The sequence below is a fragment of the Rissa tridactyla genome, chromosome 8 (assembly GCF_028500815.1).
Source record: "Rissa tridactyla isolate bRisTri1 chromosome 8, bRisTri1.patW.cur.20221130, whole genome shotgun sequence".
NCBI classification, from domain to species: Eukaryota; Metazoa; Chordata; class Aves; order Charadriiformes; family Laridae; genus Rissa; species Rissa tridactyla.
The window spans coordinates 13,873,968-13,897,147 of NC_071473.1; the positions used below are offsets into that span (position 1 = coordinate 13,873,968).

General features: G+C 42.9%; 1 protein-coding gene across 1 annotated transcript in view; it reads left to right on the top strand.

Annotated features, from left to right (window-relative positions):
- The window catches only part of TMEM114 (transmembrane protein 114), a 64,698-nt gene that overhangs the window by 36,246 nt on the left and 5,272 nt on the right, over positions 1-23,180 (top strand). Inside the window, exon 7 of the mRNA XM_054212607.1 lies at positions 7,331-7,439. The gene's annotated coding sequence lies outside the window, so the exon portion shown is untranslated. The remainder of the gene's footprint in view (positions 1-7,330; positions 7,440-23,180) is intronic.

Consider the following 23,180-nt stretch of genomic DNA (forward strand, 5'->3'; position numbering starts at 1 on the left):
TAAATGTCTGTATTTATCACACATATTTATCACACGCACTTTTAGTTCACTGTCCAGGGGAGGCCATTGCTGTGTTTCTAACGAGTTCCTCCCTGGCTGCAAGCTGGTACGAGCAGCAGAAAGAGCAGCAGAGCCGGTCACTTCTGTATGCTCTCGATCTGACTTTCTCCACTGCATTTCCGCTGTTGCAGTTATCCAGCTGGATGTAGTTCCAGTTTATTTCGTGGTGGAAATGTAGCACTGTACTGGGTGTCTCTGTGCAGGTGTTGGCACTGAGGGCTGTAGGGACCTCTGTGAGGAGAGGCCGGGGCTGCTCATGCTGAGTGCAGCTGGTTCCATCTGTTTCCTTAACGGCCCTACCTTGGGACACAGCTGAGCCCATCAGTAAGGCTGGTGGTGCCTCTGGGAAAACAGATTTAGGAAAGGGCAAACCCTGCCCAGGTAGTGAGGAGAACAGTGTGGGGTGCTGGTGTAGGAGGTAGTGAAGCAGAGATCCTCCTGCAGCCCTTGGGGAGACCATGGTGGAGCAGGGGAAGAGTGTGAGGAGGAAGGAGCAGCAGAGAGGAGCTGTTATGGGCTGACCACAGCCTGTATTCCCCATCCTGCTGTGCTACCTGGAGCGAGGGGAATGGGAGGCAGAGGAGCCTAGAATGGACTGAAGTTGAGGTCAGTGAAGAAAGGGGTTATGGCATGTGAGTCTGTTTTAGTTTTTGTCTTTGTTTCTCACAATCCTTCTCTATTTTTAGTGGGCAATAAATTAGATTAATTTTCCCCAAGTGAAGTCTGTTTTGCCTGTAGTGGTAAATGGTAAGTGATCTCCCTTCTTTATCTTGACCCATGAGCTTTCCCATCTTGTTTTCCCCACCTGGCCTGTTGAGAACAGGGAGTCTGAGAGTGGGTGGGTGGGTGTCTGGCCAAGGTCAGTCCACTGCTGGGCCTTATCTTGACTAGATCATTGTGAGTTTGAAGAAATGCTGTGAAAGCTGGTGGCATTTAAACGCACGCACACTTCTGTCTTGTAACAAAGACATTGGACAGTGCTCTGACAGTCATCTAGAACGTCTTCCCGAGGCAGCAGGAGGGTTGGTTGCTTCTAGCTGTGTGTCCTGTCTTTCTGCTAGGGACCACCCTGCCCAGGCGAGTGCCCCCTGCCACTCGGAACCTGGTACCCCTCAGCTAGGTGTAATCAAAATGGGAATGGCAATAAGAGGTGGAAAGGATCCATCTAAGTTACAAGTTCACTCCTCCTGGGCCACTGTGGATGTGACAGCTTCCCCTTTTTCACGGAGAGGATTTTACTTGAATAAGGGCTTAAGTTTCTGGGGCTAGACCACAAGGCTGGCTTGGGTACCTTTGCAAACTGCCTACTCTGAGCAGGCTGGGTTTCTCTTTAAGAAAGCACACGGTGTACTCTAGCTTAATGGTACGTGTTAAGCAAGAACATCTGCTTATGAAGAGATAGATATGCTGAAACATTTACTGATGTTTTGCTTCCTCCCCTTGTGTCACCTGAAATATATCATCTCACTATGGTATCCCAGCGCAGTCCTGCTTGCAAATCTAGGGAAGCAGGGCAGTGGTGCACAGCTTTTAGAAAATGATTAGTGATCTGTCAGGCTAACGTCTAAACATGGGCACTGACTCAGATGTGTTACCTATAAATCTGCTCATCAGCAGCTGAGGAACATATGTGCCTCCTCTTCTTTAAACATAAAAACATTAATTACATTATATTGTACCACAGTAATGGGCAACATAGTGACAGAGGCTTGCCAAAACTTTAATTTTAACCGTAAATCTGGAGGGTCTGAAATGGTGATTCAAGCTGCTTTGAAAGATGAAGATAAAGCTGAAGTAGAGTGTGTAGGAGCGGGGGTCGATGGGGGTGGGGAAGAAGGCATGGAGTATTAGCATATACTGGCTGAGACGCTTGAGACTGAGATAATAAAGCTACGATCTTCCCTGGACAAGGGACAGGAGAGAACAAATTGCAGTTCAGCTAACAGCTCCTCTTCTGGCTTTCTGTACTAGTCATGGGGTAAAAAGGCTTCTTCTCTCCTATTATTGAGTCTTGGCTTCCTACTGTTTGGTTTCACTGTTGCTCCTTTTCTCTTCCCTGGTGTAATCATCTCATCACAGAGGGAATACTGAACAAGTAGCCCTTAGTGTCCTTTCTCTGGCTGGATTTTCATTTTGAATAATGCTGACTGGGAGGAAAGATGGGGCACTGCATATAGCTTGCACTGTGCTTTGTACCTGGACAAGAGCAATGAGAAGGAGCACTAGAGACTATTTATCAACAGAAACAGGAAGAATATGGAAGTCTGTGTGTACCATTAAAGTGAAAGGTACCAGGAACAGGTTCTCCTGTTGCGTTAGATGCTGTACCATTGACTGTTCAACGGGTTTATAAGGTAAAGCAGTCCTGCTGTTATGGGCAAGCTGGAGAAGGCAGCATCTGCCAGAGTGCCATGCCACTGCTTGTCCTATGCGTGCTCCTCCCAGATCTGACCCAGTCCTGCCTGGCTGCTGCTGTGAACCAGCTGATGCCTCTGAAATCAGTGCAAAAATGGGCCCTTTGGCAACCAGAGATCTCTGCTGCAACTGCCCCTGTCTGCCTTGTTATGACACAGGCAAAAAGGGCAATAACTTCTCTTTCTGAAATTATGTGGATTCCCTCTGAACTCTCTGCCTTCATTTTAGGATTTGCCTGCAGTGTTTCCGAGCCATCTGGCTGTGCACAGGTTACAAACCTAAAATGTTGCAGCAACCTGCATCAGAAAGAGAGTTGGTTTTGGTACTAGGCCTTTAAAGGCTTGTCTCCCCTGGTCACTTGTGTCCTCTCCTTAAGGAGAAGGAGGAAATTATACTGGAGATAGGACTCTACTGCAGGGAAACCTACCCCTTTCTCTTATCATCTCTTTATTTTCCAATTCTTCTCTCTCTCATACCAAATTCATCTCCGCAAGAGTGACAAAGATGATGCCACTTCTTTGCATAAGAAAACAAGCACAATTAAGACAGAACTGTTCAGAGTCATATTTCTTGGGCGTGAATCCAGAAGGACATTTTCCCTTTGGAAAGGCAGCTGTTGTTCAGAAGCTATGAAGCCACTATTACTCTGCAGTCCTGTTCCACTTTACTATATCTTAGCTGGTCAGGTTGTTTTTCTTTTTTTTTTTTTTTTTCTTGGTGTAAAAAGCCCTGAAGTGCTTTACCTTTTCAGCAGTTTGTGGAAGTTTTGCTCTATTTCAAATAGAGCATCACATGCTTTTAAAACAACACAAACCTATAGACAGCTTATGTTCTACTCACAGGCTGTTTCCCTGCTCTTTGCTCCAGTATGTCTTTTACAGGTACATATGTTCCTCTGATCTTCTCTAAGTAGTAACTCAACCTTTTCCATGCTGCTTCTCCCTTCTGATGTAAAAAAACTTTCAGTAACTCAGCATTTGAACTACAGATACACTGGCCGTGCCTGAGCAGTGCTTCAATGCATCGAGGTCCAGCTTCAACTGGCAATGTTTCCACAGGTATTAAAAGGGGCAAAAAGCTGGAGTACCATGTACAAATAATCCAGGCCTGGACTGCAGAGGTCCCAGATAAAGATATGTAGTAGTTCAGAAATTTCATAAGGTCCATGATTTTTTTTTTTGTTTTCCCAAAGCAGGAATCATGACATGGAAAATGCTTTTTATTTGCCTCTTGGCTAAAGGAACTTAACTGGCTGCCAGATGTATTAGCGTAGAGAAGAGTGTGTAGCAGCAGGAGATAGCAACCCATTTGACACAAAGTACAGGCTGAGGTGCAGGGCAGAGCTTGCAGCTGCTGTGCGGGGCGTTTCTCCCCTGTCAGATCAGCACAGGATGTATCTATCATAGAGCAGAACACTGAATATTCACTGTGCACTGTACAGCAATATTTCATTTCATGCATCATTAAGAACCTGCATTGATTCCAACTAGTCATGTAACCTCATCCTGCACTCACCTTAAAGCAAAAAGGGGGGTTGGGGGAGAAGTCTCCTTACCAAGTCACTAGATAACTTTATAACTTTGGTACTTGAAGAAATAGTCTCTCTTAGTGTCATCTCTCTTGGGGACCAAGATGCCAATTGCAGTACCCCATGACTTGGAAAACAACAGGGACTCCAGTGAGGGCCTTGGCTTTACTGTAACCTAGTTAGGTTTATTTAGCACACATCCACTTTGTGATCATGTACTTGCAGGAGGTCTTATCTCCCTATCAGTGTTGGAGTCAGTTTGATTTGGAGTAAGTTCAGTTCAAATATAAGAAAAAGAGAGGAAAAATATCAGAAGAGAATTAACTGTCATGGTAGCTAACGTTGGTCTCTGCAGCCAGATAAGTTGGCTGTGAAGCACATGCTCCTGGGCAGCCTTCCTTGGTGCTTCCTGGTACGACCATGTAACAGTACTGCGGACAGTAGTAAGAGAACCGTATCAGCTTAAAAAAAAATAATATCTTTGTATGTATTTCAGTTTGGAGGCATTTAGTGGATTTAGGTCAATGTACTGCAGGTGTCTAAAGCTGTATCTGAATTTGGGGCCTGGATCTAGATTAAGAACAACAAAATAATTCAGTGATATTAAGGCTTAGTTGTCCAAGGCTAGCACTTCCATGCTTGAGAAGGCAAAACGCCCTTCTGGTAGAAGTGTAGAGATGTTAAAGAATGCTACCTGTCTTCCCAGGCTGTGGCAGGACAGTTGGACCGTGCACCATGGCCTTCCCTAGGGTCTTGTCTGGACTGTGATGGGGTTGTTGGCCCCATTGTTTAGGGTGAAGAGGTGCCAAGCACAGTGATATGAGAAGACTCAAGCAGCTCTTACTGCCTGTTTTCAATGACCATTGCTCATTTCTAACCACGGTCTTTGGTACATGACTAACATTTCTAACTGAAGTTTCCAAGAATGGCATGCACCTGTCACTCTCAAAGGGAATCTGCAAATCTTTGTCAGTTAAAGGAACCCTGAAGTCTGAAAGTGCAGTATGCATTTGCTAAATGTATGGTATTGAAGAGGAATGTTTTTGCTTGTTTATGCTAACAGTCCCTCCTCCTCAGCTTGAGAAGAGGAACGGGTCAAAAAGATGAAAGTTTAACCCAGCATCGTTACCAGCTGCTTTTGCTGGCATCCATCTTACTAGCAAGAAATGCTCTTTGAAGGCTTATTAGTTGTCTTCAGCAGCAGAGACTGTCTCTTTGCCACTAACCTGTTCATCAACCTATCCCAGCATAGGGAGCAATGCACTACAAAAAATAGTATCGCTTTAATATATTATATTATTTGAATGAGACACAATATCCTTCATAAGGTATGTGGCAAAGACTGTTGGGGCGCTTACTCTCCATGAATAGGCTGGGTTTATTGTACATGACATAGTGCAGAGTAGAAGAGCTTTGCATTCATTTCTGACCATAATTTCACAATAAAACTTGCTTTTCCTTGTATTTTAGTCACTGTTTGACGTTTTTTCCCTCCTCCTGTATCTTCAGATCCCACAGCATCTGGTGGCAAATCAAACATGGTAAAATGTTGGTTTTGAGCTTAATAATATTTTCCAAGTCATTTATTTACCAAATGCTCTTGGTGGAAGTGTTTTGTTCTGTATGTTAACAGGTGGTGCATACTCAATCTGAATGTATGGGTAATCAAATCATAGCAATAGGCAAGTCTCCTGGGGTGTTGTGTTGAAGTTGGACAAGGCCTTATAAATTCAGAGGCTGCATGTTTTGATTATCTGAGGTTCCTGGCCACTTCTGCCAAATATGGGCATGGATTTTTGCTATCACATTACTTTAACTGTTACGGTTTGCTTTTCTGTACCTCTTCTATTTATATTGCAGGGCAGTGACGGCCTCTATCAGGGAGAATAGTGAATGGGCTTATCCGGTACAAAACTTCAGCTAAAAATGCAGGATTCAGCTAGAAAGTTGCTTTCTCATCTTTCTTCAGACCCAAGCCAGACCTCAGCACTCTGTGCTCTCTCCTTGGCAGGCTGAGCTTATCTTTAGAGCTTGCCAGATGTGTCTCACTCTTCAGGGGGTTTACTTTGTATTCTCCCATTTTCAGTGACTACAGATCTCAAAGGGAACAGAAATAGCAGTAAAAACGTATAATTACTGTTCTGTACATTGCCTTTACATGAGTTCACAGACCAGCTTAAAATGAGTCACCTAAATTCTATAGGACAAAGAAAATGAATAGAGAAACATTATAAGCAAAGTAGCCTTTTTTTTTAATTGGAAAACCATATTTTTCTTTCACAGAATTAAAGAAATGTGGAGTTATCCATCATAACCTCTGTGGCACCAAACATAAGGGACCTTTGCAATATTATACTGTTTATAAAAAAAAAAAAACACTAGAAGAGTTGTCTCTCTCTTATTCAACATAAGAGAAATTCATTATAATGGTATCAGAGGGAACTATCTAAAATCATGACCCTTCTAACTTCAGAGCATTGGATAAATTTGAACTGTAAACTTAGATGTGGAAGTTTTTTTTCCAATCCACCAAACAACAGGAGCAGATGCAGATTATTTTTTGGATAAGACATCCCTCTTTTGGAATGATTTCACATGCTAACTTTGCTTGGGAACTGCTCCTGTTGGTGACCATGTGTTCAGCACATCTGCTTTGGCTTGTTGTTTTCTCTGAGACTGACAATATTGTGGCAAGACGTCAGAGTGAATTGAGGTGAAGAAAAAGGAAAAGGAAAATTAACATGAAAGAGCTGCATTGCAAATCCAAATGAACCCTGAGAGACTTTCCATCCCTTGATCCTCCATGTGTGTATTAGGGTATGTGTAGAGGGATTTGAAGAGGTGGGAAGAACTGACAGGCTTGAAGTAATACCTGGCCTTGTCTTGTCACAGTCAAAAACTGAGCTTGAGCAGACATGCTGGGAGGACATTTCTGACTGCTAACCCACGGGAGAGGATGTCTTCAAAAAGTTGGTAAAATCCTGCCAATGACTCATCAAGGCTAGTTTCTCTATTCACTGCATAATGCACTCATTCATCAAACTGAAAGGATTTCAATCAATATTGTCAAACTAAAAAGTTATGTATTATATACGCATGCACACACAAGTGCACTCAGTTATGCATAACGTATGTGATGGCCATCATCAAATAAATTATAGAGCTGAGTGCCAAACTGAATTTACTAAAAATCCCTTGCTCTACCTGTCCCTTATTTGCACCGAGATTCCCACATTAAATTCATTATTTTTTCATCTGCTTCAGACAGTCATCAATTCATGAAAACGTTTGAGAAACAAAAAACAGGAACTTCTTTCTTTTTTTCAGCCTACGGTTCTTTTACCAAACTCACATTTCTGAAGATGTCGCAGAGGCAGTCATACCACAGAGCAGCCAGTCTGAAATCTGAAGTCAAGCTGGCAGAAGCTCAGTTCAGGTAACAATGTGGTGCTTTGAATAAGATGGAGATGTTTGCACAAGGTCCAAGGCTAACTTTAACCCAGAAATCATTTCATAGGGCAATCAACAGTAGACAAATCATCCCTGGCATATAATGTTATATGATACCTATTTATGGAAATGCGGGTGTAAGTATGGACTGAGTGATGTGGCTAGGGGGATACAGGCACCCTGGGTGTTCTGCTGCTCATCCAGTCTCTAACCTGATGTCTACAAAGAGAGAAGTAGTGAGAATAAATATTAATTCTCCTAATGCTCCCTTCCTTTGGACTATAGGTAAATCTGGCTAGAGAGAGGGAAAAAAAAAAGTAAAATAAGGGTTTTCTGTAGCCATTAGCCAATTCAATAAAATTTAAACAGCACATGGAAATAATCTGATTTTATAAAATAGAGGCCAGGGTTATAGATCTCTGCCTTGATTCCTGACACCTCAGCGACTCTGCTTCGTGGCAGCCTGCCTACTAAGTGACAACCTGGAGACGTTGTTTTCACTGTTTGTGGCTCCCTCAGCCACCACGTCCTTAATGGCCCTGAGCATCCTCATCTGTGGCCTCTCTCTGCCCATGGCTCATTGCCTCTCCTGGTCTGGGACGACTCCTGGACCCTGTTTTCAGCCCTCAGCTCCGCTTGCTATGTGCGGTGCTGCAGGTACAGCCCAGCTGTGCTGCCTTGCCTTCTGGTTCTCCTTCCCTTGTGGAGCAGCCCCACTCTTGCTAGTCCCTGACACTGAAGTTTGTGATCTGATACAGCCAGTTAGGCTGTCATTCAGCGTTTCACACAAGAAGTTTGAAGCTTAGAGTGTTAATTGTGAATTGAATCAAACTTTGTTGTTCATGAACTGGAATTGCTACCCTTCTGTGAACTAATCAAACATCAGGCAAACGCAGTCCTAGATACTGTGTCCTCCCTTGTAATTATCAAGTGTCTATGAAAAATTGTAAGAGCTGGTTGGCTTAGCAGTACAATTCTGCTGAGTTCTGCCCACACACCAACTCCCACAGCATTAAATGGGCAGAGAGCTCCTTGCTGACTTCTTGTGGTGTCAGTTGGTAGCTCCTGCCACATGGGCAGGTGCCACAGTCATGTACGTGTGACATCTCTCTCTAGAGGTACGCTACAGAAGAGTTGGCTGATGGCTGGCTTTTAAAGCAGGCCACTGATGCAGATGAGGATTGAGTAAAGAATTTGCCTGTCAGATTGAAATCTCACTCACATGAAGCATTTTATACAGGGATCTCAAAGAATCTTATAGGATGGGTATATAAAAACATAAAAAGACATGACAGTTGAAGGGATTTTTTTTTTAATATGCACAAAATGGAGCAGCAAATCGTGTGGTAAATATTTGATTTGACATGGGATGTGCATTCTAGTGCTCAGTCTAGAAAAGTACTTATATACAGACTTTAAGCATATGAATAGGCTCACTGAAGTTAATGTCAAGCCAGTATGTAATAATTTTATCAGTTTGGGGATGGGTGCACTTGAGCATCCTTCAGGGAAAATACCGTCCATCTACTTAGAGGCTTGGGCTGAATGAGGCAGGCTAAGCTTAGCTGCCTTGTGCTTTCTGTGGAGGGCGCTACTCTGATGACAACGTCTGCAATTTTCTGAATTGCTAATTCAGGCATCTCAACCAGTGAAAACAATACCTGGCATCATGAAGGAGTGGCAGAGTATTACAAGCTGTGTGAAATTAGGGTTGGATAGGGTTGCCAAGCTACTCTGTTGTGGTCACCATAGGATGAATGCTGTTTTGACTGTGTAATTATTTTAATTGTTCTTATTAAATGTAGGGGCGGTGGGAAGAGTCCCCCTTTTCTGCAACTCTGGCTGGACTCTGTTTTATTAATTTAGGGGTCTTTGTAGAGACAGTTCCTGTCTCCTTCTCCCCTACAGCTCTTTTCCTTTTTTAGACCTTGTTCCCCATCTCTATTAAATTGGTTTTCCTGGTGTTCCTGATCTCTCTCTCCAGCTCAGAAACTCCTGGGCCCTTTCACCTTTGTGTCTTACTTCTTGTAACACTCATAAGGCTCCTGTTGAATCTATGCATTGCTCCCTGCTTGGTGGAGGCATGCACTTGCTGCCTGGGGAAACAACCTTCACCCCAGATGTACCCCTGCGGCAGGGGTGCGTGTGGTTCTGAGATGTAATCTCAGCAGGTTTATAGCTCAGTAACTGATGTATTAACCAACAACATGAGTGAGCAGTGTGATCTGCTCTCTTCCTGTTGCCAGTAGTTGTTGGTCTCTATGCCACAGCTCACCTCTGTGTTGAATGAGTGAATCTGGTGGCTGCGTTCTCAGCTAAGGTGGTGGTACTATGATAAGCTCAAGCCCCCCTTCCAACCCTGGGAAGAAGGCCACTATCTTTACCTCTTTGAAGTTAAATACAGGTCTCCCAACACTTTGTGAAGAGCCATGCAGTGCTGAGTCAGACTCTCCAACAGCATTAGCAACATTCCCCTCCATCCTGCAACACATCCAGTATAAATGCATGCAGACCACGCTGTATCTTAGACAGAATATCTTTCAGTCGTCCCGTAGCGGTAATGAAGTACCAAATATTGAGACAGCATTTTTCAGATTATAGCCTAGGCATTTTGGTAGCCTTTTAGCAAACAGAGAGTGCATTACCACCTGCAGGCTTTGGAGGTCTTACTTTCTGGAGTATTTAGTTACTAAAAAATCTAATCCTTGCCTGCTCAGTCTTCTTTTTAGAGACAGAGTCAGTAATTTTCCTGCTAAATGGATTGAATACTTCATAATATCAAAGTATTTGTGCCAGGGTCGACCTTATTGTGACTGGAGTTCCTTCCTTGGAGAAGGTTGAAAGCTGTAATGGCAGGCACAGATGGGAGAGGTTTATTGGAGGTATGGGAACCCACATGATGAACTGCAGCACTATTTTATTTAGCATTTAGCTTTGTCTCACATGTCTGCAGCCTATTAATGTATTCCCAGGAGACCTATTGTAATTTTCCAGACACCTGAAAATTTTCAAGCAGATGTCACTTCTACCAAAACCAAAAAACTTGGAGATGTATCTGCTGATTCTTACCAGTGTCTGAAAGCAGTAATTTCTACGCTAAAATTGCTCATTTGTAAGATGAGAGGGACAGGCTCCAATATCTGACTGGTAGCAATATTTTTTTACATTTAAAAACAGAATCATGGAAAAGAGAGGTCTATTACGTTGAAGGAGAGGGGAAGCTTGGGATTGAGCATTTGGTTTTAATTCTGTAAAGGCCTGGAATAGTCAGCTTCAAACTGGGATGTGTCTAGACAGGAGAAACCTTCACATAAGTCTTTCTTTAGCCTCGCTCAGGCAGATAATGAAATTATGTGTAAGGCAAATAGGGAAATACACTTAGGAAAACACCAATGGCAAAAACATTGCTAAAGGACAGTTTAAGTGGGGAGCTTGTCAGCAGATGGCTAAAACCTGAAGAATTTTAAAGCTTTGTTGTCATGGCATGGTTATAACCTCTCCCTTGCCCAACTCTAATAAAGTTGGAAACTAAATAATCAGTGTATCCAGCTCTGTTGCAATCTCAGATTTCCACTGCTCACCCATTTTTCTACACCATTTAAGGACAACTACAGAGGTAACGGCATCAAGGCTTTTCATTACCTGCACGTATAGGTGACAGATGAATGCACTTGTTTTCCCCGTTACCCCACTTCTGTCTTTTCCTGTGGGAAGGTTCAGGATGGTGATTGCTCGCTGTGGTGAGAGCTGTTGGGAAGCTGGAGGTGGCGCTGTCTAGCGGGTTGCCTTGTCCTCCTGCGCAGCATCAGGTCAGATGTGGGAGGACTGAATAAGAGCATGGGAAACTTGACAGCTCTAACTCAGCCCCGCTCAGACTGTGCTGTTAAGCCTGCGCAGGAACGTGCTCCTTCATCTCTCTTGTTACAAGAAAAGACGAGCATAAGCAGTGCTGTTTTTCTCTCTCTTTCACTAAACAGTTAAGAAAACAAAAACACATTTAAAAGCTAGATGCCTAAGTCTCTCCCTGGATGCCAAGGTGGTGAAGTATTAAGAACTTTGCTGGCTCAGTCAGGTCACTCCGTGCGCATTAGGAAATCAGGCAGTGGACTGTGCTACCCATCTGTCAGGAAAGTTACCGAACAGCTTTCAATTAATTACTTCTAGGAGGAATGCAAATTGTCTTTGCTTAGGACAGCTCCACTGCAGGCCAGTCTGTGTTCCGTAAAGGGATGTTGTTCCAGTGAAATCAGTGCAACTTTGTTGGCTTGTAACAGCTGAGGATATCACCTATGCTAATTTTTGTTTAAACCTTGCACGATAAAATGTTTCAGCACATGATGAATATTAAGTATCTTGGTAGTTCCAGTGAAATAATGAGATTGTGATTGCTTGGGTTAACTCTTCAGTGTTTGAATCTTCATCTACAAACTTGCAACAGTTCCAATTGAACAGGTTGTGTATTTAATGCCTTTTTCTCTGTGCTAGAGAAAATGGGTTTGCAATATAGAAATACAAAAGACTGACATAATAGGATTAATATGTAAAATCAAACCCTGTGTCTATAAATATGTGAGAAGATGTTGAGTTAAGAGGAAATACTCATTGTACAGAGCACTGCACACCCATGGAAAGCTTGTGTAACATGACCCTGTTTGTGATAGGAGCTTCCCAAGACATGATGTTTTCAAGGTTCTTTTCCCTTGGACTGTCATTCTCAACCTCTCCCTTCTTCATAGGCAGGCCAATTACTGGGATAGCTCAGAAGTTTCTGTCACAACTCGAGCAGTTTCTCAAAACAAGTATCAGCTTAAAAAAAGAATAGACAGAGGAAACTGAAAAAAGCTACAGGGATATAGCTGGAGGCGGAAGAGGGAGGGAACGTCAGTTGTCTACTTCCAAAGCAATTGTGGATATGGATTGCATGGAAGCCTTCTTATCAGTAGGGAGTCTGACAGGTCTATCAGGGGAGAGTTCATCTACTTCTATAATAGTAGTTATTTGAACAACTAGAGATCGATATAGTTTCTAGGGGAGATGCTGCTATTTATTGGGAAATAAGAGAGAAACATCGGTGAAAGTTTCCTTTCTGTTTCTACAGTAACCACCATCAGGAGGACTGTGTACATGTTTACTCTAGCTGGGGTTCACGCATGTGGTTCAAAACTGCGTGGCTACAGAGCGAAAGCAGTCTGCACATCTCTCCTACAGAGCGCCATTTGCTTTGCCCCAAACTTTTCAAAGCTGAGTGGTCAGACAGTGGGCATTAAAGTGCTGAGTTAGCACCTGAAGGAGATCATTTGTGAAATAAAAATCAGCTCTGAGTTTGTATCTGCCTCTGGCCGGCGATGGGGCGTTTGGCTGGGGGCCCACTCATACCTGCCTGCAAGTGATTCTCGCAGCCTCCTCGGCTTCCAAGCTTCCTGTGAATAGCTTTGTGTGCAGAAGGTACCGTGTTACAAGCCCAGGAAACACACAGTGCTCAAGGTCAGCAGCTCGTCTCTATGTAGAAATCAGGTGATAGGTAGTGGGCAAAAGGTTTAGATTTAGCTCTGAATTTCCTTGAGAAAGGGAATCCATATCATTCGTTGCAATTAAAAGACTTGGGTCTGTCACCCCACGTGAAGGGGAGGCACAAGACACTGCTGCCCTCCACCACCTCCTATAGAAAACTCATTTCTACAGGTACCCATCCCAAAAAGGCAACACACTTCGATTGTGGGCACTTAAGGACTGGGATCTGGTTAAGTAATGATTAGGGAGACAAAAAATACTGCTGCATGGTGCATCATCAAAGCCAGGCAGGAAAACTTCTACTCTGTTAGCAAACATACCTGCAATATCTTTACCTTAAGTGAGCTATAAAGTTGCCCGCCTCTCCTTCACTGTTTACTTTGTGTTACCATTTTCTGCACATGCTGCAGTATTTTGCTCCTTAAGAGGTGTGTGTGATAAGCTCATGAATAACAAATGAGGATTTATGTTTGTGGATTGTGAAATAATATTAACGTGGCTATTACTTCTAATCTTTGTTTCTGAATGATGTATTGAGCTGCAGGTAATCCCAGAGGGATATTATTAGGGTCTGGGTATTGAAAATGTCTCCTCCTTTTGTCTTCCCTGCTAGTAAGTGTGGAATTGAATGTAGAAAAGTGAAGAAAGTAGGACAAACACAGGCTCTCTGATTTAATGTCTTATTTTATAGTCTAAGAGCCCCACCAGCTGTATAATATAAGGGTTAGGTGGGGGAAGGGGAAAAGAAAGATGAGAAATTCTGAAAAATCTGAACCCAAGCTACCTTTTTTGAGAGAAACAATGAAAGTGTCTCTGTGCTAAAGCTTGATCTCCAGTAACGAAGACTGAAATTAGCTGTTTCCAAGAAACTTTCATTCATTTAAAAACCCAAATCATCCTTACTGTTCCTATGACCAAATACACTTTCTTTTATTTGCAGCTTCTGAGTATCAAAATTGAAAGCTGGACTGAATTTTGCAGCCCAACATCTGAAATAATAGTAGAAAAAAGTAAAGTGCTTGCAGTTCTATTGGAACAAAATTGAATAGACCATCTTTTCAAATTTACTTTTCTTTATCTGACTCTGATAGGATGCTATTTCTTTAATAGGATTGATGTCTGAAAACATTCTCTACAACTGTAAATATAAGAGGCAAAATATGATGTCTGGGATGGTTTCATGTAAATACGCCCCCCCCCAGACATATTAGTAAACAAAATCTTGCTAGCTCTATAAATCTACTGTTCATTTTACAACTTCCAACAAATATTGTTTGTTATCTTTGCACATCAATAATACTGCTATTAACTTCCATTAGTACATTATTGTTGTGTATCTGTCATAGAATCATAGGGTTGGAAGGGACCTCTGGAGATCATCTAGTCCAACCCCCTGACAGAGCAGGGTCACCCAGAGCAGGTTGCACAGGAACGCGTCCAGGTGGGTTTTGAATGTCTCTAGAGATGGAGACTCCACCACCTCTCTGGGCAGCCTGTGCCAGGGCTCTGCCGCCCTCACAGGAAAGAAGTTCCTCCTTATGTTTAGGTGGAACCTCCTATGCTCAAGTTTGTGCCCATTACCTCTTGTCCTGTCCCCAGGCACCACTGAAAAGAGCCTGGGCCCATCCTCCTGACACCCACCCTTTAAGTATTTAGAAGTGTTGATAAGGTCCCCCTTCTGCCGTCTTTTTCCAGATTGAAGAGACCCAAATCCCTCAGTCTTTCTTTGTAAGAGAGGTGCTCGAATCCCCTAATCATCTTTGTAGCCCTTTGCTGTACCCTCTCCAGCAGTTCCCTGTCCTTCTTGAACCGGGGAGCCCAGAACTGGACACAGTACTCCAGGGGTGGCCTCACCAAGGCAGAGCAGAGGGGGAGGATGACCTCCCTCGACCTGCTGGCCACACTCTTCTTGATGCACCCCAGGATGCCATTGGCCTTTTTGGCCACAAGGGCACATTGCTGGCTCATGGTCATCCTGTTGTCCACCAGGACTCCCAGGTCCCTTTCAGCTGAGCTGCTCTCCAGCAGGTCAGCCCCCAACCTGTACTGGTGCATGGGGTTATTCCTCCCCACGTGCAGCACCCTACACTTGCCCTTGTTGAATTTTATGAGGTTCCTCTCTGCCCAAATCTCCAACCTGTCTAGGTCTCTCTGTATGGCGGCACAGCCTTCCGGTGTGTCAGCCACCCCCCAGCTTTGTGTCATTGGCAAACTTGCTGAGGGTGCAATCTATCCCCTCATCCAGGATAGAGCTGGCTGGACAAAAGAGGAAATTTGGGGGCAGAAGGACAAATAATTGATACTATTTTAATTCTCATTTCTCGTTCAAATAGTAATTCTACTGAATATGTTTCCAGGATATCCATCAAAAACAATTCCAGATAGCCTGCAGGGGTGGTTCAAACTTCCTAGCCATAGGAATTGTACCTGGGGTTTGTACTGGGCCATGCGCAGCCTGCCGTAGGTAGCAGCAGCGCTTGGCACGCACTTGCACATCTGCCCTAGGGAGCAAGGCTGCTCCTGGGGGAGGACAGGGAGTAGAATGGCTGCTCTCCTATGCATGGCCCAGCATGTGGCCGGGGAGAGCAAGCAGGAGGATGAAAGCAGAGTGACAAACACGAAAGGACTGACCCCCTCAACTCTTCTGCAGGCGACTGCTGTCCCCTGTCTGCGTCACGGCAGCAGCCTGCAGGCAAGAGGAAGGTGCTCAACTGTCAGGGCAAGCTTCCCTGAGTGACTGGTATGTTCCCATCTTCTCTGGGGAAATGCTGGCTGTAGGGAGGCCTTCAGCAGGCTTGATCTCACTGATGGACTGCCAGGCCACACCACGTTGCATCACCTGCTCTTAATTCCACTAATGGCAGAAATGCAGAGACCTCCTGAGATATAACTATGTGCAAGATCAACTTCCAGCTCTTTGTCTTGCATAGTATCATAATGAAAAATCCACAAAACACAATTGAAAAGGTGAGCACAGACTCCTATTTCTCCCTCCTGAGGGATCTTCCAGCAAAAATATTGCAGATGGCTCAGCTGAAGGCAATGCAGGTTTGCAAAAAACTGGATAAAAAGCCTACAACACTTCACAAGCTTGAAGTGTGTAGAAATTTAAATGTGATCCCTGGTGTAGGCCAGATCAGAACTGAAGAAAGCTGTGGTGCAAGGCTGACTGGGAAGGAGCAGCATCCATTTTTCAGGAGCAAAGTGCCTGCAGGTCTGCAGCTTTTGTGTGCTCATGACGGAGGACAGTAAAAATGACGGGTGGATAAGGGGTGAAGAGTAGGTCCCTTTGTCCTTTCTAACTTTACTCTGGGAAACAGTTTAAATTTCAGTGGGCATTCTTATTCTTAAAGCTAAGACAGTCCTGTCCTTGAAAGCTGGTAGACCTAATTATGAGAGGCTTATAGGGATGGTGAATAGATCATCTTTGCTTCTTGAGTTAATCTTGATATATAATGCATGGCAAATATTGTCTTGTTTCTTTTAAAAACTGTCAGCGAGAGGAAATTCCAGAGATGGGAAATGCAATCTTTCAAAGGATTAAGCGAGAACTAACTAACATGAACCAGATCATTAGCTTTGTATTTTCTGTTCCACCTTCTGATGCCCATATTTCACTCACGAGGATGAGTTGGAACGACTCCAAAAATTAAGTGGAAATTAATTTCTCAAAGGCTGATCTGGAAGTTAAGATGCATTTCAAAATCACTTGCTTTACAGATCCCATCCATTTGCCCTGAAGAAAGAAAAAATAATGCTTTATGTAGCAACGCAAAGTACAAGTTAAAATGAATATGGGTGAGCCACTACAGGAGGCTCAGGGGGGAACCAGCCAGCAGCCCAGCACTGCCGTGAAATGCTACGTCAGCCATTTTAAGGTGTAGCTAACATGTTTAAAACAGATCCTTAAATCAGAGGATTTTTTAAGGAAGCTGGGTGGACAATGCATGGAGGATTATACACTCTGTGATTTCACAGAAGATTTTAAGATATCAAAATTAGGTTTTTGAAGAGAACCCCTATATTATGAAAACTTACATTACAGAAAATTCAGGGGAAAAAAATCAAAGATTTTATTTTGCTTTCAACATTATGTTCTCTAATATAGACTACTTAGAACCTATTTTCAACATGAAAGTGACATTGCAAAAATGTTAAAGCTCCTTTCTTCCTCTAAAGCATGATTTTTATGATCTTTCTAAAATATCAAACTTATTGAAGAGTTAATTACTGAAAGAATAATTTTTTGTGACAGAAAGCTGCTTTGTAGAAGGTTCTGCAGAGATGTTTTGCAACTAGCTTTAACACAAGCAATTTCAATTGCAAACAAAAAAAGACAGAGGAAATTAATCAGGTGTTTTTCATAGTTAGACTGTCTTCTGAACATATCTGGGCTCCAGATAAACACAGCAGAATTAGGAAAAAGTAGGGCTGTTGTGAGATGAGATTCTGGGCTCAGCCTCAAATAATGTCCCTAATTTTAAGGCTGAGAAGTAAAGGGTAAAATGCTGGTGCTTTGAGTTATGAATACACTTAAGGCCTTTGCTGAACTATGATATGAGACTAATGATGATAAATATTGTGAAAGTAATTAAGCATGATTGCATAGAAATGCATTTGTATTACTAATATTAGGTAATTAAGGTCCTTGCATTCTTTCTAGCTATGCTTACAGATAGATAAGAGGAATCACAGCAAAACTGATACCTTCATTTTCAGAATTGCTGAAAAACCCTCTTCTGCCACTCTTTTCTGTGTGCCACGATTGTATTTAGCACCTCCAGACATCTTGCTTAAAGTCACAGGGTAGCTGAGCAGCGGCATGTCATCTGGTTTCATATCTAACCTGCAGATCATTTTGGAAGGGATTTCTCCTGTCATAGGTGCCCTTGCAGAACTGTTTCACCACTCTGCAGGCTGAAGAGGAAGGACCAGTCACATCAGGAGAGGCGCTGAAGCTGAATGAGGCAGCCTGATCCGCTCCCTGTATAACTACCAGTGCAAGGTGGGAAGAGTGTCTTCAGTCAGAAGCTTGCCACGCTCATGAAGAGGGCTTTAGACTAGAGTTGCCAGAGGAGGGGAACCTCAATCCATCCCACTCCTCCCAGTTTGATGCCAGTGCCACCAAGAAATGCCCAGAGCCTCAAGAAGGATCACAGGTCAGCAGGAGAGCACCTGGAGTGCAGCACAAAGGAATTCCAGCCGGTTCAGCCAGTGCAAACCTTATGAAGTTCAACAAGGCCAAGTGCGAGGTCCTGCACATGGGTCAGGGCAATCCCAAGCACAAATACAGGTTGGGTAGAGAATGGATGGAGAGCAGTCCTGAGGAGAAGGACTTGGGAGCATTGGTGGTTGAGAAGCTCAACATAACCCATCAATGTGAGCTTGCAGCCCAGAAAGCCAACTGTATCCTGGGTCGCATCAAAAGCAGTGTGGCCAGCAGTTTGAGGGAGGTGATTCTGCCCCTCTGCTCTCATGAGACCCCACCTGCAGAACTGCATCCAGCTCTGAAGCCCCCAACATAAGAAGGACAGGGACCTGTTGGCACGAGTCCAGAGGAGGTCACGAAGATCATGGGAGGGCTGGAGCAGCCCTCCTGTGACAACAGGTGAGAGAGTTGGGGTTGTTCAGCCTGGAGAAGAGAAGGCTCCGGGGAGACCTTAGAGCCCCTTCCAGTACCTGAAGGGGCTACAGAAAGCTGGGGAGGGACTCTTGATCAGGGAGTGTAGCAATAGGATGAGGTGTAACAGTTTTAAACTGGAAGAGGGTAGATTTAGATTGGATATTAGGAAGAAATTCTTGGCTGTGAGGGTGGTGAGCCCCTGGGCCAGGTTGCCCAGAGAAGCTGTGGCTGCCTCACAGGTTGGATGGGGTTTGAGCAGCCTGGTCTGGTGGGAGGTGTCCCTGCCCAGGGCAGGGGGTGGCACTGGGTGATCTTTAAGGTCCCTTCCAATCAAAACCATTCTATGATAAGATAGGAAAGGAAGGATCGAGTAATGCAAATATGGTACAGATCATTTAATCCTGACACTTTTTACCTTGATTCACATTGCAAGTGAAAGTATGTCTTGGGGTAAATAAAATGCTGACTCTGCAGTGTCAAAATCAGTGGATTAATTAATAGCACTGGATATTAACACCGACATTTCAGTGTGACCCACTTGTCAGCAGTTACCATGTACTGATCTAATTCAGAAAAATGCCCACTATATAAGAGCTAAAGCCTCAATGGGAGTGACTTGTTCCATCCTGCTTTGGGGAAGCACCAAAAAGCAGGAAGGCAAGTTGGCCAAAGTCTGTGGAGAAATTCTTTGCATAAATGCAGAACTGAGGTTTCCCAGGCTGCAGTGTAAACCTCTTTCCTAAGGTTTAAGTTAATTTAAATCAGAAAATCTAGTATCCGTGAAAAAGCTTCTCTTTGTTCCAGTCCTAAAATATGCCTTTTCATCCAGTTGAACCTATTTGCACTGCCTTAAAGCAGTAATTGCTAATGATTCCTTTGGTTCAATGTTATCCTAGAGAAATTATGGCAATTATCTAGAGCACAAATGTATGTAACAGTCTTTGATACTTTCTGTAATTGTGCTTGAAGTTCAAAAGCCTGATGTTTAATATGGCCTATTGCATTAAGGATTGTTCCAAGTAAAGTCAATGGCAAAAGTCCCAGTGACTTCAGTGTTGAAGGTCCACACCCTTAGATACGGTTCATCTTACTTCAGAGGAAGATTTTGTTTTCTTTTAATTCACTAGATGGTAGTAGTGTACAAATTGTGTTGTGTAGTTGGTTTTTGGTTTGTGTGTGTTTTTTTTTTTTTTTTTTTAATTCTAATTAGACTCACATTCAGAACCTTCCTTCATTTCCCAACCCATCCTTTCTGAGTCTTGTACTGGGGTCTTGAGGGGAAAGAAGACAAAAAGTTTTAAATATCCTTCTGAAGGGATACCAAATTTTGTGCCATCTGGAGAGATGTTTTCTTGCAATGAAGTCGGACTGCATTGGAAAAGTACAGCTACCGATGGTCAGAGAATGACATCAACATCTGAGGCAGAGCTTAAACACTTTCATCCAGCCAACATATAAAAAAAGAAGAAAGAGACATTAAATTTCCATTAGTTCTGCATCCTTTCCACCAATTTTCACTGAATTCTCTGCAACATGTCAGGCTGCATGATTAAATGAATGTCCATTATGATAGTAGTCGGTCCTGGGAAAGTCACTGCAAGGGACAATGTAGTTGAAAATAGCAAGAGGACTTGGGCTTCCAAACTACTAACCTGGGGTAGGGTTGTTGCTGAGTGTAATCCATTTTTGTCAACAGTGGATGTGCAGATAAACAAAGAAATAATTTGAAACAGATGTTACTGTTTCGTACCCTTTTGTCCCACCTAATACACTGTGCAGGTGCTAGGGTTAGCCTTCTCATCTACAAGTTGCTACATGAGCATTAACCATTCCTTGGGAGGCAGGAAGGGAAAATTTTAACAAAATGTTGGTAGCCTTTCTCCAGCAACAAGAAGTTGTTTTCAGACAGGTTGTTGTAACCTTTGACATTTCACTTTTATCACTAGTGTGCCCTGCGCTTTCAGTGATGATGGCCAGTCCTTAGTAGTGCTCGCGGAGCTGGTCACAGCCCAGTGTGCCACTAAAAGGGCTGCTTCCCGCCAAAGTGCTTCTCACATCTCTCCAGAGGCTGAATCCCTCCCGTTTCTCATCTGCTACCCCCCACCTCTTCTCTCACCGTTTGCTCTACTATTCAGGATCTTCCAGTTATCACAGTGCTAGGTTTGGACAAAAATTAATTCCAGAGAAGGTGCTGTGCTGTTATGTCTTCCCTCTAATTTGGTATTACATCTTATCAATCACATAGGCGACTCCTCTCCAAGGTTGTCTGTTCCTGCCTGTGTCTTGAACAATCATGGTCAAGCACACTGACTGTCTCTAGTGCAGCAACTTGAAACTAGCTATGTATTTTTAAAAAATATGCAGCACTCATAGTTCTAAATTTCATTCCTAATGGTTCTACTACAATATATCACAGATGAACGATGGAAATATGAAGTGGTCTACCAGAGAGGCTCTTTTAGCCTAAAAATACACAATGCTAAAAAAGATGAAGATATTTCCGTACTGCTACATAATGGCCAGAAGTAGCAGAGATGTGATTAATGCAACCCTCCAGTGAGTAGCTAGAACTAACTGTAGTTATCCAATATCCCCATCTGATCCTAGTGGGGTGCAGATAGGAGCCTTATCTCTAACTAAACCAGAGTCCTTCTGCTGAATCAGACAGGCTGATACTGAGATCACTTTGCAGAAGTTGCTCCATATAAAGCTTGCAGCAAACATCATTTTCTGGTGGTACAATGAAATAATTCCAGGGGACGTTTACAGGAGAGTTTTCAGAATTCCTTCAGGCAATGATTATGGAAGAGAGACTGTAATATAAGCACACTCTTGCTTTGTGCAAAGCACAGTGAGATAGCCAGAATTAACATTGATGGGAGAAAGCACACTCAGTTTTCATGGAGATATTTAAATATCTGATATCATTTTGCCAATTTGAGTGGATGAGTGGCAGGAATATACTGTGTTTTATACTTTATTTTTGGCAGCAGCTGAGATACTGAATTTTAAAATGTACATGCAGATGCGAAAAAAAAAAATCATTGTAAATGAGTGTCGTACCTTAACGGCTTGTCTATTTTATAAGTCTTTGTATAACTTGGGTAGTATGAAAAAGTTTTCTAGTCAGGGACACAAAATTCATCCTAAAATATATGATAGAGATGATGATAAAATAAGACAGTCATGATCAGATTTCCACTTTCTTTTGGCTCTTGTTACTTCATACTTGCTAGCAAAACTTTCAAAATGAAGGTTCCGATCTAAAATTTCAGCAAGGAGATGATTTGCACCTGGAAGATAACAGGCTATACTGAAAATAGCAAACAAAATATACCAGTTCATGTTACAAGTATGTGAATGAGGACAAAGCAGGGTATATGCTGATTCTGTGTCATACTAATTCTACAACTATCACTTAGGAATTAATAAAATATACAACATGACTCTTGCAGCTATATTCCTGCTGGCTGCTGCTGTGGTGATACATTGCAATAATATGCCAGTGATGATATTCCAGTAATAAATGATAGTAGTATACCATCAGATCATCATCACTCTGCTGACGTGCTATTGCAATACATCATCAGGCAATGGAGTTTGAGCATTAGCAGAAGAGGCAAACTTCAATATACATATACTGAACACGGTGTACGACATCATGTACTGTATGCACTGTGTATGTGTGTTCAGCAATAACTGTATACAAAATGTATACTGCATATGTGGCTTGTTCTTACTCATTTGAATACTTAAAATCTAAAGGGAATATTGTTGTAGGTGCACCGCCACAAATACGAGTGTTCAAAGAATCGTAGAATAGAATCCTTTAGGTTGGAAAAGACCCTTAAGACCGTTGAGTGATGGAGCAGCTTGGGAATCAGCTCTCCAGATTGTCACCATCCTGCATTGCAATGTGAGCGTGTTGGGTGATTGCCTCTCGTAGTATTTATACACCGAAATGGTATGCAGAGCCTTGGCATGATAGGTCAGGGTCAGCAGGCTTTCCATTTAATTTGCGACGGCTGCTCAGCTTGTTCCTAAAACAGTGATTACTGCAGGAGGGCGCTCAAACTATTTTGTGAGTGCCAACCAACTCTTCTGCAATAATGGTATGATCTTACACCTGATATGCATGCAGATGGACCAAATAATTGGAGGGAAAAATTGAAGATGTTTTTCATTCCTTATTCTTATTCCTTGTCTTTCATTTGGCAGGTGTCTTCACTGGAAGCTTATAGTAAGCATGTAAGGCATCACAGTGGTGACATTTTTACTGAAATCTTCTCAGATGACATAATTCATAGATTAATCTCCAGTGAAATTTCCTGAAGAACTGATGCATCTGAGCTCCCAAACAGTGATGTGAGTTTGGGGAGTCACTCTGAGTCACCTGACTACAAGTAGGTTTAAAAGAAGGGAGGATTTTACTTTGGAAGCCGAAGTGGCAATACCAATACGTTAGTCAAGGGAAGAGACTCCTTTTTAGTTAGTAAAGTGCAGTTTCAGAGGTTCAATTTTGATGACAACAGACCAGAGAATTGAGCTATGCACTTTAAAGATTTTTCTTAGCTTTTCTGATACTGAATTTCT